Source organism: Trichoplusia ni, unplaced genomic scaffold (assembly GCF_003590095.1).
Source record: "Trichoplusia ni isolate ovarian cell line Hi5 unplaced genomic scaffold, tn1 tig00002235, whole genome shotgun sequence".
Lineage (NCBI taxonomy): Eukaryota > Metazoa > Arthropoda > Insecta > Lepidoptera > Noctuidae > Trichoplusia > Trichoplusia ni.
Window position 1 is genome coordinate 14,668 of NW_020800232.1, and position 16,945 is coordinate 31,612.

The following is a 16,945-nucleotide window of genomic DNA, read 5'->3' on the forward strand; positions in this document are numbered from 1 at the left end:
TTACATAGAAAAACATTTGCAAACATTCAAGGCGTCGAAGAATGGCTTGTAGATGATTTACATGTTATATTAGTGGCGCTGTCAAGTAGTTTTGAAATAGATCCTGAAAAGTTTCATGAATTTTGTACGAATTTAGCTGCAAAATATGTAGAAAAATACGAGTGGTGCTACATGTCAGTTACACTTCACAAAATATTAGCTCACGGAAGTCAAATAATAAAGTCTAGTCCGTTACCAATTGGTATGCTGAGTGAGCAAGCTTCAGAATCTCGTTACAAATTCTGGCGTTATGATAGAGAACACCATACAAGAAAATTAAACAGGAAGTCAACTGTGCTTGACCTATTTCACCGAGCTTTAGAATCTTCAGATCCATTTCTATCCATGATGTCACTCAGTAGTCGCCAAAAAAATAACAAGCGATTGATTCTACCTGAAAAAGTTCTTTGGCTTTTAAGATCATCAACCGGAAATGTTTTGAATCACGAGGACTTGCTTGAAGAAACCAAAGACGATGAAAATATTATTTTACCATCTGAAGAAGTTTTAATATCTTCGGATGTCAAAGAGTAAAAAAAAACTTTTTCAAAAAAAAAACTAACCGACTTCAAAAAAAACAAAAAAAGTGTTTTTACACTTTTTTGTGTTTTTTTAGAAGTCGGTTACCTAGTTTTTTTTTTTAAGTTTTTTTTTTATTTTACCCTTTTTAGTGAGTACAGTATTATGTTGTGTGATGGCGTAAACAAAGCATAGATATGCGATAGCAGCAATCCCGGTTGATATGCTGTTGTTATTTGAACAGTTCCCTCGATTTCTCCAAGATCCCATCATCAGACATTGAAATGGCAATGACAATGGGACCACACGGGAAGCACCAGCTTTCAAATAAAAAAAGAATCATCAAAATCGGTTCACCCAGTCGCAAGTTATGAGGTAACAAACATAAAAAAAAATACAGTCGAATTGATAACCTCCTCCTTTTTTGAAGTCGGTTAAAAATGGAACGGCTCGCCGGCTCGAACATTATCAATTTTATTTAATAAAACATCTTCCCATTTGAATAAAATAAAGAAAAATAGGCATTATGCAATTTGACAACCCTGGTGGTTTCTTAGGTTTACGCAAATGTTAGACATTGAAATGAAACTACTTTTACGGATTTTATGCGGTAATATATTAGATTTGATCAACCACAGATCCTCGCTAAAGAATCCAAATTCCTACCTAGGATGTTTCGCGAGGCTATTGAGATTAAAAAACCCCCTAATTTCATTAGAGAAGATGGCTGGAAGATATCACCTACTTGGGGCCCAGTAATACAAAAACTCAAGGCTAAACCCAAGAGCAGCGCTGCAAGACATCACGACACAGTGAGCTCATACTGCGTAGGTCGGACCACAAATAATTAATTAAAAATATGAAGGTAGAACGAGCAACATCTTCTGTCAGATGAACACCATCTCAGTCTGCCCGTGACCATGATACCTGCAAAGGTGTCGAAACGTCGGGAACTAAAATCAAAAATTAAACCGCGATAAAATCCGTAAAAGTAGTTGACAACCCTGTTTCCATAGAAATTCTATAGAAATTTTAGAAATGTAATATTTCCCAAGTCCCACTGTTAACTTATTTGCTTTTTATTTCGTATTGTTAATCACTATATTATGCATGCTCAAACTTAAAATCAGACACGGAATCGATAGGAATACGGAGAAAATCGCAATTTAGTGAAAATCGAAAAAAAAAAACGATTTCTCTTTGTACGTCGTAGATGCAATGCCCTAACTTTGTATGAAGTTAGATATTGTATTGTTACTGTGATAAAAACAATGATTTATGTAAATCATATTATTATTTTGAAATGTACAAATAAAAACAGTTTTTTTTCTGACGTCAGCATAACTTTAAATAACTTCTAAAAAAATCGTGGTTTCTTCCCAGAAGTTATAGTTCTTCGCTGGATCTATAAGATGAAGGGATAAAATATAGGTGACCGCAATTGAAGCAAAATTTCAGTGTGCATGGTTACAATCAAACATTAGTTGGCCAAATTGCACTACTTTTAATTTATCCCATATTTTTCAGGTCCAAGACGAGCTTATTGAAAACATATCGTCACTCAATACTTCAGCTGACATCGATACTACAGAAGCTGTGATTCCGTCGACATCTAGTACAACAGCTGTGGGCACATCTACCGAAGTTCAGATTGGGAAGCCTTTTGTTGATCTCAGCAACAAACCGAAGAAAAGACGTTCGGAGTTTCTTTTGGACTATTCGCCGGAAGAACTTACTTATGCATTAGTCGAAAGACTCAAGATAGACAGGAAGAATGACTTAGCTTGTGTTATGGACCATATAACGAAGAAGCCTGCTAGTGTTGCTATTGTTCAAGCCATCTTGTTTAAGAAAAATAGGAAAAAATCTTTTGACGAAGATCATGCTCTTGGTCTTTATACATCATTGAACCTGTCAAAATGGAAATACTTGTGTTTAAGGAAAGTGCTGTTAGATTGTGAAGTTCCAGTGTTACGATCGTAACACAAACTCCTTGAAGCTAAAAAAAGATGCTATCCACATGATTTAGAAATTAGTGAGAGAGGAGCCAGAGTAAAGCTTCAAGCCCTATTGGATCTGACAGTCCAGAAGATTCTTCAAATTAACGAGACCCCGATAGATTCGTCAGCTGAAGGTTTGAAGTTAATTAGTAAATGGGGTTTCGATGGAGCTTCTTCACAAAGCACTTACAAGCAAAGGAGTGAAGATGTAGACTTCAGTGATTCTTCGGTTTTCATGTCAAGTCTTGTCCCTCTTAAATTAGTTTCAAATAATAGCACCATATGGGAAAACCCAACACCTTCTTCAACACATTATTGCAGGCTCATTAAATTCGAGTTTTGTAAAGAGACAGCAGAAAACATCAAGCAAGAAGAAGCTGCATTGAAGGAAGAAATAAAAAACATCGATTCTACAAAATGGGCAGAGCTAGAGATTAGTCACGAGATTCATATGACAATGATCGACGGAAAAGTGGCCACTATTATAACGGATACTTCATCTGCATCTACCTGCAATATTTGCCTTGCTAAGCTGACTGAAATGAACAAGCTATCAGAAGTATTCTCAAGACCCGTTCGGGAAGATGTTTTTAAATATGGACTTTCTACTCTTCATATGTGGAGTCGTTGTATGGAGTGTATTCTACACATATCTTACAACATGGACTTTGAGCTATGGACTGCACGAGGTGCTAACAAGCAACTTAAAGCTGCGAAGAAACAGTACAAACAGTTTTCTTTTTGAACTTAAACAGAGCGATATGAAGCTTTTTTTGCTGTCGCTTATTTATTCTTAAAGTGGCAATTTGTCAACACTATTGTTTTTGTTATGTTTAGAAGGTAAGTACCAAAATAATGTTTGTTTATTTCACTGTTGTGGCTATTTAACCTCATTTCACTATTGGCACGCAAAGAACACTGGTGGTTAAATTTTAGTTGTCACATATTGGCTGCAGTTTATGTTTTTTTATTGTTTTCTAAGTAAAGAGTTATCATTCCCGCTACCCCAATAAAAATAAAAATGGCTCTTACTCCAGCCCAAGTTGCTCAAGCTGTGCTACTTAGAAGCCAAGGGCGAACTCAGCGAGAAATTGCTGAAACTTTACGGGTACCGCGTACTACCTTGCGGTATGCATTGAAAAGATACGACCAGACTGGGCTCTGCACGAGAAGACCTGGAAGTGGTGGAATCAGATGCACATCAGCTCGAGATGACCGCTTTATTGGCTTAAAAATCCTAAGAAATCGGTTTCTCACTGCGGTTGAGATACGACAGCGCCTACAAACAGCAAGAGGGATTAACGTAAGTGAACGAACAATAAGAAGGAGGATGGAGGAACGTAGCTTACGCGCTAGAAGACCAGCACGAGGGCCAGAATAGCTCAGACACCATCGAGTATGCCGATTGCGGTTTGCACGGGAACACGTGAATTGGAATCACGAGCAGTGGAGCAAAGTGTTGTGGACTGATGAGGGCAGAGTAAGTTTAAGGGAACGTGTGTGGAGAAAGCGTGGAGAGCGATTTCTGCCAATCACTACCACACAAACGGTGAGTTTCCATGGCGGGTCTGTTATGGTTTGGGGTGGAGTAAGCTCAGAGGGCCGTACGGAGTTAGTCGTCATTGAAAACCGACTAACAGCAGCGCGATACATCGAACACATTCTTCAAGACCACGTTTTACCGTATATGGGGTTCATTGGTGATGCAGATTTTCTGTTAATGCAGAACAACGCTCGACCACGCACAGCGCACTGCGTTTCCGATTACCTTTCGGTGGTCGGTATACAAAAAATGCAGTGGCCTGCTAGAAGTCCTGACCTGAACCCCATAGAACATGTCTGGGACATGCTAAAAAGAAAAATAAAACTTGGACCTAACCGACCACAGACGCTCCATGAATTAAAAACCGCCCTGGTAGCGGCCTGGCAAGAAATATCGCAAACAGACATAAAAAACATTATACACAGCATGCCTGATCGCATGCGAGCCGTCATCAGGGCCAGGGGTGATAAAACCCGTTATTAATTTTTAGGTAAAAATGTGTATTTTTGTGTAATTTTATTAATAAACGCAATTAAACTTTTTTCTTAAAATTATGTTATGGGCATTATTTTCGATAACTTTGTTGAAATTATATTTTTTCTAGGGTTTTTCGGTAATTGCTGTTTGAAAAATAAATAACAATATATGTGCTACCCCAAATCTCTACTTCGTATACAAAATTTGGAAAAAAACCCTAAATTAAACTTGGGCCACATTCCGTGCCAATTTTCCAAAATTTTCCCTTCGATTTCCACGAAAAAAAAATACATAAGGCATTCATAACACATTGGCTTACAAAATCCGTTTAGTTTAAATTTGTAACTGTCCTAGTTCCCTTTGCCTTATAAAGGGTTAAGTTTGTTAGTGGTTTTGTATTAGGTACTGGCAACACTAAACATATTTTTTATCTTTTTTTCCTAAGTGTAATTTTTGATCTACCCGCAGTTTTAAATATTGGTAATAATCAGTACTTTCTTGTGCATGATTTGTTATCTTATCGATACATTTCTATAAATAAGATTTTTATATCATGTCTTCATCGCGAAGAAGTTGTCTCAATGACCCAAATGTGTTTTGTTACATTTGTGGTGAATACACAGTTAAAAAGTTCAGAAAACCAATAACAGATTTTATAAAAAGTGCTTATTTTTCTTACTTTAACCCTTAAATGCATCTTGTTGCCAAATGTATACATACCGTTTCACGTTATTTTATTGTGAAGTCTTGTGGTATGTGTATCCGAACGCACTTTGACGACCATAGATAATAAATATATTGAGTGTCTAAAAAGAAATTATGCAATTTCGGCGGCAAATCTAATTTATTTTTGACATTTCTATTTGGCGGTCTACTAAGTTTATAGAGTTATAAGAAGTGTTCCCGTATTTTTGTATTCATTGATATACCAGTGCAAATTCTTATAAAAGTAATATAAATAATGAATTCTTATTAGGTAAGTTATTGTTTTTTTATATTTTAGTTATAAATTTTATTATATTTGTATAAAAATAATAATAAAACTGTATGTTGCCAAATGTCTACATTATGCTTTTGTTGCATATTATGTGCATGCTTATTATTTTCTTGGATTTGGGCTTTTAGTTATTTTTTTCACATTTTAGGATGTCTAAGCGGTTGGCAGAGAAAGATATTGAAAATATTTTATCATCTCTCGAAAATGGAGACATTTCTGAAGGAGTCAATAGGAGACGAAAATTACATAGATTACTACTCGAATGTACAAGATCTGATACAGGATTTAGAAAATGCAGAAGAAGACCAGTACGATGCAAATACCGATTTACCTACTGAAGAAGACCATCTACAGGATGAGTTTTCAGTTCCAGGGCCATCACTTAGTCAGCCACCAGGTATCCCCATATCCCCATACCCATCAGGTATAATTAGTGCAGCGGCCTGGAGGCAACGAAGTAGGCAACTTATATGGAAAAAAAGTAATTTGGAGTTTAGAGAAGACCGCATAAATTTCACAGGTAATACAGACCTTTCCCCAGAGTTTGCCCAACTGGAAACACCATTCCAATATTTTAAGTGATGAACCTGACCTTGGGGTAGTAGGCAACACAGTCATCAGATTGTGCCGTCCAGTTCCACGAAGAATGAATCACATAATTTATTTTGATAATTTTTATTCGTCAATTCCTTTGTTATATTACCTACATACTCAAGGTATATATGCATTGGGCACAATTCAGAGGAACCGCCTCGGTAAAACCTGTAAGTTGCCGGTAGTAAAAGAGTTCATGAAGGACTCTGTTCCAAGGGGATCATATGAGGAACTCGTAGCAGGCTATGAAGGTGTAGATATCTCGGTAACTTGTTGGAAGGATAATAAGCTTGTTACGTTGGCATCTACTTATGTTGGTTCCGAACCAGCAGAAACTGTCAGCAGATTTGATAAGAAACAAAAGAAAAAAGTCTCTGTTGCCTCTCAAAAAATTGTAAAAGATTACAATGCCCACATGGGTGGAGTAGATTTGATGGACAGTTATTTGGGCCGCTACAAAATTCGAATCAAAAGTCGAAAATGGTACATTCGATTATTTTATCACATGATCGACATGGCGGTAATAAATTCATGGGTACTTTATAGAAAAGGCCACCCAAACATGACACTAGGTGATTACAGATCAGATCTTGCGGAGACATTATGCAATTATAAAAAAAATACTAAACCCAAAAGAGGAAGACCTTCAAGCAGTACTATAGATCGGGAGATAGAAGCAAAAAGACATCGGGGTCCAATGAAACCCGTTCCTCCAAGAGACGTGCGGACTGATGGCTTAGGCCACGGAGAAAAAAGATGCACTTTTAGAAATAGATGCAAACTTCCCGGTTGTAAAGGTTTTTCGCGGACTGAGTGTACTAAATGTAAGGTGGCATTGTGTCACACTAAAAATCGAAACTTTTTTGCTGTATTTCACTCAAAATAGTCTTTATATTATTTATTTTTAGATTAGTTTGATTTATAGGCCTCTACAAATCATCATTGGCCTAGCCTTTTCCCAACTATGTTGGGGTCGGCTACCAGTCTAACCGGTTTCAGCTAAGTACCAGTGTTTTACAAGGAGCGACTGCCTATCTCACCTCCTTAACCCAGTTACCTGGGCAACACGATACCCCTTGGTTAGACTGGCTGTCAGACTTTTTCAAGCTTCTGACTACCTGTAACGACTGTCAAAGATGTAGGAATAACAGCCGGGTCCCACAATTTAACGTGCCTTCCGAAACACGGAGGAACTCGTTATGAAAAAGATGGTCACCCATCTACAGACCAACCACGTCAAGCATAGCTTAACCTGTGATCGTATCACTTATGCGGTTATATATTAGCCACGAGCTCCTCTATAAGCCTCTACAAATATGTAAGGATAAATTTAGTACTTAACGCATAGTGTTGCCAATTGTCTACATACATATTTTTTCATAATAAATACATATATTTGTCGCATACGGGTCATGAGTACGGAACATCAACGATACACAAACGTCACAGTGACGTGTACAGAGCCTAGACTGGAGAGGGTGAATGTTAATAAAAATGCGTGCACTCAGTTTTTGAGTTCACTTCGAATTATCTTACCGAGTAATACTAGCCTAGGAACTGTATTGTGTAATTATAACTTGATAATAAGTGATTTGAAGTGTATTGAATGTGAGCTGTATTGTTATTTACCTACCTACGTAATAAACACAAAAGAACCTACAAGTACTTCATTTCTCGCCCGGATCCCTGCTGATGCCCACAATAAGTGACCGTGAAGATATCGAGTCTCCGATATCAGAAGTGGGATCTCAACGGGTTGAGAAATCGTTGGGTAGTGAAGAGTTATGGCGACAACTTATTGAAAAGCAGAACCAAAATATGATGGCATTGATCTCTACGCTACAACCGCAAGAATCAAGTCGTCGTTTCGCCTTACCGGAATTTAATCCTGATAAGGAAGAAAGTGATGCAAGATCATGGTGCGCAACGGCGGATATTTGTTTCGAAGATAACCCACCACGCGGCGGACAACTTATTGTTATAATTAGCAAGGCTCTCAGAGGTACCGCATCGTCTTGGCTATCTCAGATATCATACCCTGGGATATCGTGGCCGGAATTTAAGGACCTATTCACTGCAAGGTTCATATCAACCGACACATGTGCAGGTACCCTCATAAAATTAAATAGTGAAAAATTAAAAGACAACGAGTCGTTAGCTGCGTGTGCGAGTCGCATTATTACCTCCTTAATGAGCCGTTGGAAAGATTGCACCAAGGAACAAATCGCTGTAGCAACGGCTCTGGCGCATATTTCTCAACATGATTCTCGATTACAACGTCTTGCTTTTACGACGGAAATAACTTCCCGCCAACAACTACAAAAGGAATTGCAGGCGTTTTCGTATCAAAAACGAAAAGCTTCTGCAATGGAGGCGTTGTCAACATCAGATAGCAAACGAGCAAAATTTTCGACCCCAAAGTGTTTTGGCTGCGGAAAAATAGGTCACAGACAGGCTGAGTGTAGATCAAAGCACAAGCGTAACTACAAGGCAAGATCTCCTGTGAAGTCTGATGTGGCGTCCACTTCTCAGCGTGTCGACAAGCCATCGAGCATTTGATGTTTCAAGTGTGGAGCGTTGGGACATGTGGCGAGCCGCTGTACTACGGGAACTGGTTCTCGCGGCGGTAGCACCAGCACAAGTACACAGGCAGAGCGTCGGGTCGACCTGTGTCTAGTGGAACCCCCTACTGGACACTTTCAACATCGCGGTGAGTCTTATGTTTTTCATTATGATTCCGGTGCAGAGTGTTCATTAATAAAGGAAAGTTTGTCTATGAAATTTAGTGGAAACCGTAGTTGTAATATTGTTTCATTAACTGGTATTGGTTTGAGCAGTGTAAAATCAACAGAACAAATTTTAGCTGAGGTTATAATGAATGAGCACTCATTGGAATTGTTGTTGCATGTTTTACCTGATATTTATTTACGCAGTGACATAATGATTGGTCGTGAGATTTTGAATCTAGGGTTTTCGATTGTGATGACAAGTACTACTTTTCAATTATTAAAAAATAATGTTGTTAATAGCTGCACTATCCAGAACTCTTCGCCTGATTTTAATTGTATTGATACAGACGTCCCCTATGAACATAGATCACAGCTTTTAGAGATACTTAATCGTTATTCAAAATATTTTGTAATTGGTATGCCAACCACACGAGTCACTACAGGTGAATTAGAGATACGGTTAAAGGATCCGAGCAAAACGGTCAATAGACGTCCCTATAGATTGTCTGTTGAGGAACGTAACGTTATGCGAAATAAGGTGGACGAACTTTTGCGCGCAAATATAATTAGGCCGAGTTGTTCGCCTTTTGCTAGTCCAGCTTTGTTAGTTAAAAAACAGGACGGGACCGATAGGATGTGCATTGACTATAGGGAACTCAACGAAAATACAATTTCTGATAGATTTCCCCTTCCCCTTATAACAGATTTAATATCACGTTTACAAGGAGCTAAATTCTTTACTAAACTCGATTGTGCAAGTGGTTTTCATTTAATTCCGTGCCATGTAGAGTCCATAGAGCGTACTGCATTCATAACTCCAGATGGTCAGTACGAATATCTGACTATGCCTTTTGGGTTGAAAAATGCTATCACTGTATTTCAAAGAGCTATCATTAATGCACTGAGAGAATTGGCACGCGATTACGTCATCGTTTACGTCGATGACGTCATGATTCAGGCCGAATCTGTAGAACAGGGACTGGATAGACTTAATACGGTCCTTGAAATACTTACTAAATCCGGGTTTTCCTTAAATGCTAAAAAGTGCTCTTTTCTTAAATCTAAAATTGAGTTCTTAGGCTTTGAGATAGAAAATGGTAATGTTAGGCCAAATAAGCGAAAAATAGAATCACTCACAGCGTTACCACCTCCCGAGTCTGTAACGCAATTACGACAATTCATAGGTTTAGCCTCTTAGTTTCGACAATTTGTTGCACAATTCGCATGTTTAATGGCTCCACTTTATAAATTAACATCCCTTAAAGGCAATTTTACTTGGAAACCCGAACACGAAGAGATTAGACAAAAAGTAATTTCAATATTGACCAATGAACCAATTTAAAAAAAAAATAATCCTAGCCTTCCTGTAGAATTACATACAGACGCAAGTTCGGAAGGATATGGCGCTATTTTATTTCAAGTTCATGACCAGAAACGTCATGTCATAGCTTATTTTAGTAAACGTACGTCCCCCGCGGAATCCCGATACCATTCGTATGAATTAGAAACGTTGGCTGTTGTAAATGCTATTAAACATTTTAGGCAATTCTTACATGGGCGTAAATTTTTAGTAGTTACAGACTGCAATTCACTGAAGTCTTCTAAACGTAAAGTTGATTTAACACCTAGGGTGCATAGATGGTGGGCCTATCTTCAGTGCTTTGATTTTGATGTCGAATATAGGCCAGGCAAGCGATTGGCACATGCTGATTTTTTATCACGAAACCCTTTACCCTCCTCGTTTAAAAATAATCGCCCTAGTAGCAAAGTAGAGCCTAAGCAAGTGAATATAGTCGAACTCTCTCCAAATTGGTTAATCGCCGAACAGCAGCGAGATACTGAAATTATTAAAATTATTGATGATTTGGGTAACGGTAGGTTGGAAGATAGTTTAGCTAACACATACGTCCTTAGATCTGGCATTCTACACAGAAAAGTACAGCGTAACGGTAGGACACGGTGTCTTCCGATTGTACCACATGCATTGAAATGGTCTGTCATAAACAATATTCATGATTCTCTTATTCACCTTGGTTGGGAGAAGACGCTCGAGAAGGCGTATGATCATTATTGGTTCGAGGGAATGTCTCGTTATGTAAAACGATTTGTAGAGAATTGTGTAACCTGTAAGGTTGCTAAGTCTCGATCAGGTAGAGTCCAAGCTGAACTTCACCCCATACCTAAGGTTACGTCGCCATGGCATACTGTCCACATTGATGCCACAGGCAAACTTAGCGGGAAAAATGATGTAAAAGAGTACGCCTTTGTGTTAATCGATGCATTCACAAAATTCGTTTTATTGTATCACACTACCAACATTGACACTAAAAGTAGCATTCAAGCAATTACTAATAGCGTAGCACTTTTTGGTACACCCACTCGTGTCATCGCAGATCAAGGAAGGTGTTTCGCTAGCAAAGAATTTCGTGAATTTTGTGATAGCAAAAATATTAACCTTCATTTGATTACCACCGGCTCTTCTCGTGCAAACGGGCAAGTTGAAAGAGTTATGAGTGTACTGAAGTCAATGCTTACAGCAGTAGAGATTAATTCTGAAAAATCGTGGCAGGATTCGTCAGGAGACGTACAATTAGCTCTTAATTGTACTATCAATAGGGTTACTAAGTGCTCACCACTCGAGCTTCTGATTGGTAAAGTGGCCAGACCATTGACATTAATGACTAGTGATGTTGAAAATGATGAGCCTTCAATTGATTTAGATGCAATCAGAGAAAATGCCGCAAGCAATATAGAAAAATCGGCCGAATATGATAGGAAAAGGTTTAATAGTTCAAAGGCAAAACTTAATAAATTCACTGTAGGCGAGTTTGTATTAATTGAAAACGAGGAAAGGAACCAGACCAAATTAGATCCCAAATTCAAGGGTCCATTTAAAATATTAGAAGTTCTGGATGGTGATCGCTATTTGCTAAAGGCTATGAATTCAAAACGAACTTATAAGTACGCGCATGATAGGATTAGAAAAATGCCAGAAGCTAGCGTACACATTGAATTAAATGAAAATTTTGATTTATCTAAAGGTGATTCTGAAAGGGCCTCGGAAACTTCATCTGACGTTGCTGCAAATAATCTAGACAGTGAAAGTTCAACTATTAACCGAATCAATGCTGATTTTATGTGTGATGGTCACAGGGATGACTGTCTATGATTGTTTTTTTTTTTCACAGGGATGGCAATCTGTGTTTGATTATTATAGTCACAGGGTTGACGTATGTGTGTGCAATTCAGTCACGGGGATGACTGTATTATTGAACTTCACAGTCACAGGGTTGACATGTGAGTGAGTTTGCGTTTCGGTCACAGAGATGACTGTTTGTTGATGTTTTGGTCACATGGATGACTAACATTGAACGCTTGTAGTCACAGGGCTGGCTCAAGTGTGGAGTAGGATCGTGTGTGTCGCATTTCACAGTCACAGGAATGACTTCTTTATTGTTTGCGCGAGTTGAACAGAGATAATTTGCAGCAATGGTCCGTTATTTATTTTCTGTGCTTTCCTAGATCTTTCATGTTACAAAATTTTGTAAAACAGAAATGAAAAAAAAAAAGAAAATTGCTTTAATACACGAGACTTTTATTTAAACAAACTGTAGGAGGTCAGATATGGCCGAGCATGAATGATACTTTGCGGTATTATCTTTTGCTTCAGGTTAACACACGAGGACGTGTGCTGCACAGGATGGCCGTGTCGCATACGGGTCATGAGTACGGAACATCAACGATACACAAACGTCACAGTGACGTGTACAGAGCCTAGACTGGAGAGGGTGAATGTTAATAAAAATGCGTGCACTCAGTTTTTGAGTTCAATTCGAATTATCTTACCGAGTAATACTAGCCTAGGAACTGTATTGTGTAATTATAACTTGATAATAAGTGATTTGAAGTGTATTGAATGTGAGCTGTATTGTTATTTACCTACCTACGTAATAAACACAAAAGAACCTACAAGTACTTCATTTCTCGCCCGGATCCCTGCTGATGCCCACAATGAGTGACCGTGAAGATATCGAGTCTCCGATATATTTTTATACCAGATTTTTTTCATTATTTTTTATGTTATATGTAGCGGCACTATCACGTCGCTACATTACTTAGATACGATAGAGATAAGACATACATGTTAATTGTTGCCCGTTTGTTAAGATAGCTAAATCTGTAAATCTCACGCATCTTCTTAGTATATAAGCACCAGCAATTGAAGTAATAAATAGACATTAACCATCTACAGTCTCATTATTTACCTTGCCACGAAGTCTGGCAAATTGGTGACCCCGACGAAGAACAATCAACATGACTCATTCACCCTGCAAATCAAGCAGCAGCCGGAACCGCCATTTTATCCCGTATTCCGGAGTTTTGGAGGGACCAACCCAGATTATGGTTTAAGCAACTAGAAGCCATAGAAGCAAGGCGACGATTACAAGTACTATACGGTCATCGCAAAACTGCCAAAAGAAGAAATAATACAGGTTAGTGACCTCATTGCTTGCCCACCGCCAATAGAAAAGTACAGGCTATCAAAGAACGCCTAATCAGTTACTATGAGGAATCAGACCAACGTCAGCTCCAAAAATTATTGTCTGAAATGGATCTCAGCGACCAGAAACCATCACATCTCCTGCGCAAGATGCAGGCCCTGAGTAACGGAAATATCAGCGACGAAACCATCAAACTTCTATGGTTGAGGCTTCTGCCACCATCAGTGACTTCGGTTCTAGCAGTCACAGAAGACATAGATGTGAACAAGATGAGCCAGATCGCGGACAAGATATTAATAAATTCAACACGTACAGAGGTGTCAGCTGTAAACGGAAACAAATCAGGCGACGATGCAATGTCATGCATACTAGCACAGTTAGCAGAAATGCAATTGGAACTAAATGCAATTCAGCAAGGTCAAAAAAACTATCGACGCAGCACTCAAAGTCATTCCAATCGTCGGCATTTCCTACCACGGGCAAGTTCAAGAGAAAGAAGGCACTTTTGTTTTTACCATATGCGCAAAAGTGTGTTCAACCTTGTGATTGGAAACAGGATCTCAACTCAAGGAACCAGGGAAACTAACTGAAGCACGCACAACGGCGGAACTCTGTGCTGTTCACCCGTCCAACCGCCTCACTATTACCGACCGAAAAAGTGGTATGAGATTTTTGATTGACACGGGAGCAAATATTTCAGTTATTAGCAAGCCACAGAGACATACACTAATACAAAATGATCAATGTACACTTTATGCCGCCAATGGTACAAAAATTAAGACATATGGTGAAAAAACACTCTCTCTAAACTTGGGGCTACGAAGAAACTTTGTATGGAACTTTGTCATCGCCGATGTAACACAACCGATTATTGGAGCAGATTTTTTAGAGCATTATAAGCTATTAGTCGATATAGCTGGTCGAAAACTCATAGATAGGGTAACTGAGCTGACAAAGCCCGCAACCCTGATCAAATCGACGCAGCAAACAATCCGCACTATTAACATTGAGACGAATCCACGCATTACTCAACTATTAAATGAATACGAGGATATTACGAAACCAGCCTCCCTCCACACTACTCCAAAACACAAGATTAAGCATCATATTATCACGTGCAAGACCATTACCTCCTAATAAATATCATACAGCAAAGAAGGAATTTCAGACTATGATGGAGCTTGGCATTTGTCGCCCTTCAGACAGCCCATGGGCTAGTCCTTTGCACATGGTTAAGAAAAAGAACGGTGAATGGAGACCATGTGGAGATTATAGAATGCTCAATAGCGTGACTGTACCGGACAAATATCCACTTCCACGACTAACTGATTTCACTTACATAGTAGAAGGGAAGCAAATCTTTTCCAAAATTGATATTCGAAAGGCGTACCACTGCATTCCTGTAGAAAATGTGGAAAAAACTGCTATTATCACTCCTTTTGGACTTTTTGAATTTCCAAAAATGCCTTTCGGTTTACGCAATGCGGCGCAAACATTCCAACGATTCATGGACTCGCTATTCAGGGACTTGGATTTCGTATTCATATTCGTCGACGATTGTCTTATAGCATCTGAAAACGAAGCTCTACATTATCAACATTTGGATACGGTTTTCAAACGTTTACATGAAAATGGATTAACAATTAATCTCGAAAAATGTGACTTTCTTAAAAGTGAAATAGATTTTCTGGGTTATCATACAACACGTCGAGGAATACGACCAACGGAGGAAAAGTACAAAGCAATTATGGAATTTCCTAAACCTACGACAATCAAGGAGCTAAGAAGATTTTTAGGAATGATCAACTTTTACAGAAACAATCTTCCTCATGCCGCTGAATATCAAACTATCTTAAACAACTACCTCTAAAAAGAACGATACTTCTCCAATTTCTTGGACAACAGTGGCCGAAAAAGCTTTTGATAAATGCAAGGAAAATATAATGCACGCAGTATTAACAGTTCACCCCTCTCGCACCGCCCCTTTGGCACTTATGACGGACGCCAGTTCGACCTGTGTTGGCGCAGTTCTGCAGCAGAAGTCAGGACGTAATTGGGAACCATTAGGATTCTTTTCAAAGAAATTAAGTGATGATCAACAAAAATACTCGACATTCGACAGAGAGTTGCTCGGAATATATATGGCAGTCAAACATTTTCAAAGGTTAGACATATCTACAGGAAAAAATCGCCCCTATTCACCAGAAAAAATTCGGAGACAAATTTTTAATGTCATGCATGGACTGAGTCATCCTGGGAAGAGAGCTACTAGGAAAATGATAACTCAAAGATATTTATGGACAAGTATGAATAAAGATATAAATGAATGGTGTAAATCGTGCCTAGCTTGTCAAAAATCAAAAGTGCAACGCCACACTATATCACCTGTCGGGAACTTTATGCCATCTCAGCGTTTTGAACATCTACACATCGATATTGTTAGACCGTTACCTGTTTCTCAAGGAAAGCGATATTTAATTACAATAATAGATCGTTGTACTTCTTGGCCGGAAGTATTTCCCGTTAAAGATATCACAGCCGAAACAGTAGCGCGCATACTGTATGAGGGATGGATAGCAAGATTCGGATGCCCATTACGCATTACTACGGATCAAGGTCGACAATTTGAATCAAGAATATTTGAATCACTTTCACAATTTTTAGGAGTACACAAAATCAGAACAACGCCTTATCACCCACAATCAAATGGAATGATAGAGAGATTTCATAGAACTTTAAAAGCGGCGCTAATGTCAAGAGAATCTAATGCTAACTGGATGAACGAAATTGCTTCAGTTCTATAGTGGTTTCTTAGGTTTACGCGAATGTTAGACATTGAAATGAAACTACTTTTAAACAAAATACGCCGGTTGGAAGATCTCAAGACTAAGCGCGCAAGATATACAACATCTTTAGCATTCTTGAAGAGATGCCGTGACCACAATCTCATCCCAACGTGTCTCAAGATATCACCTAAGAAAGACATACGAGGGAGCGCCAAGATCCTCCATCAGGCAAGCAAAAAGTTACTCGTCCTAAAAATTCATGAAACTCGTTCCGACCTACAAAATTTAAACAAAACCGTTGAGATCGTGACTAATGATTTGAAAACAGTTTTATCAACTTTCGATTTTAATACATGCTTCGAAAAACTAAACAAGCGCGAAAACACCAAATATCTCGAAAGCAAACAAAACTTAATAAATAAATATGAAAAATTAAATTCAAAATCGAACGCGTCAAACAAAACAATAAACGAAAACGGAACGCGCCCGCCAAACGTCAACCAATCACGCGCAGTTATAAATCTGTCAAAACAAACGTTAGATCCACCGACCGTGCAAGTACTACAAAAAGGTTTAAATTTCGCTGTAACACCGCGTAGAATACCGTACGAGGACATTATTTGCAATGTTGAGACTTGCCTGTTCAACAATAACGTGAGGAAGGAAGATTTGGAGGCGATACGCCAAGATATATCATCTGTTTTACGTCGAAGTGTAGTGCCCAAACCAAACCTCCCTAAAGCCGAACATCTCGCTTTA

At 38.6% G+C, this 16,945-nt stretch overlaps 1 pseudogene; it reads left to right on the plus strand.

Annotated features, from left to right (window-relative positions):
- The first annotated feature begins 5,578 nt into the window (after window positions 1–5,578).
- LOC113507497 lies at window positions 5,579–7,155 on the plus strand (annotated as a pseudogene).
- The last annotated feature ends 9,790 nt before the right edge of the window (window positions 7,156–16,945 follow it).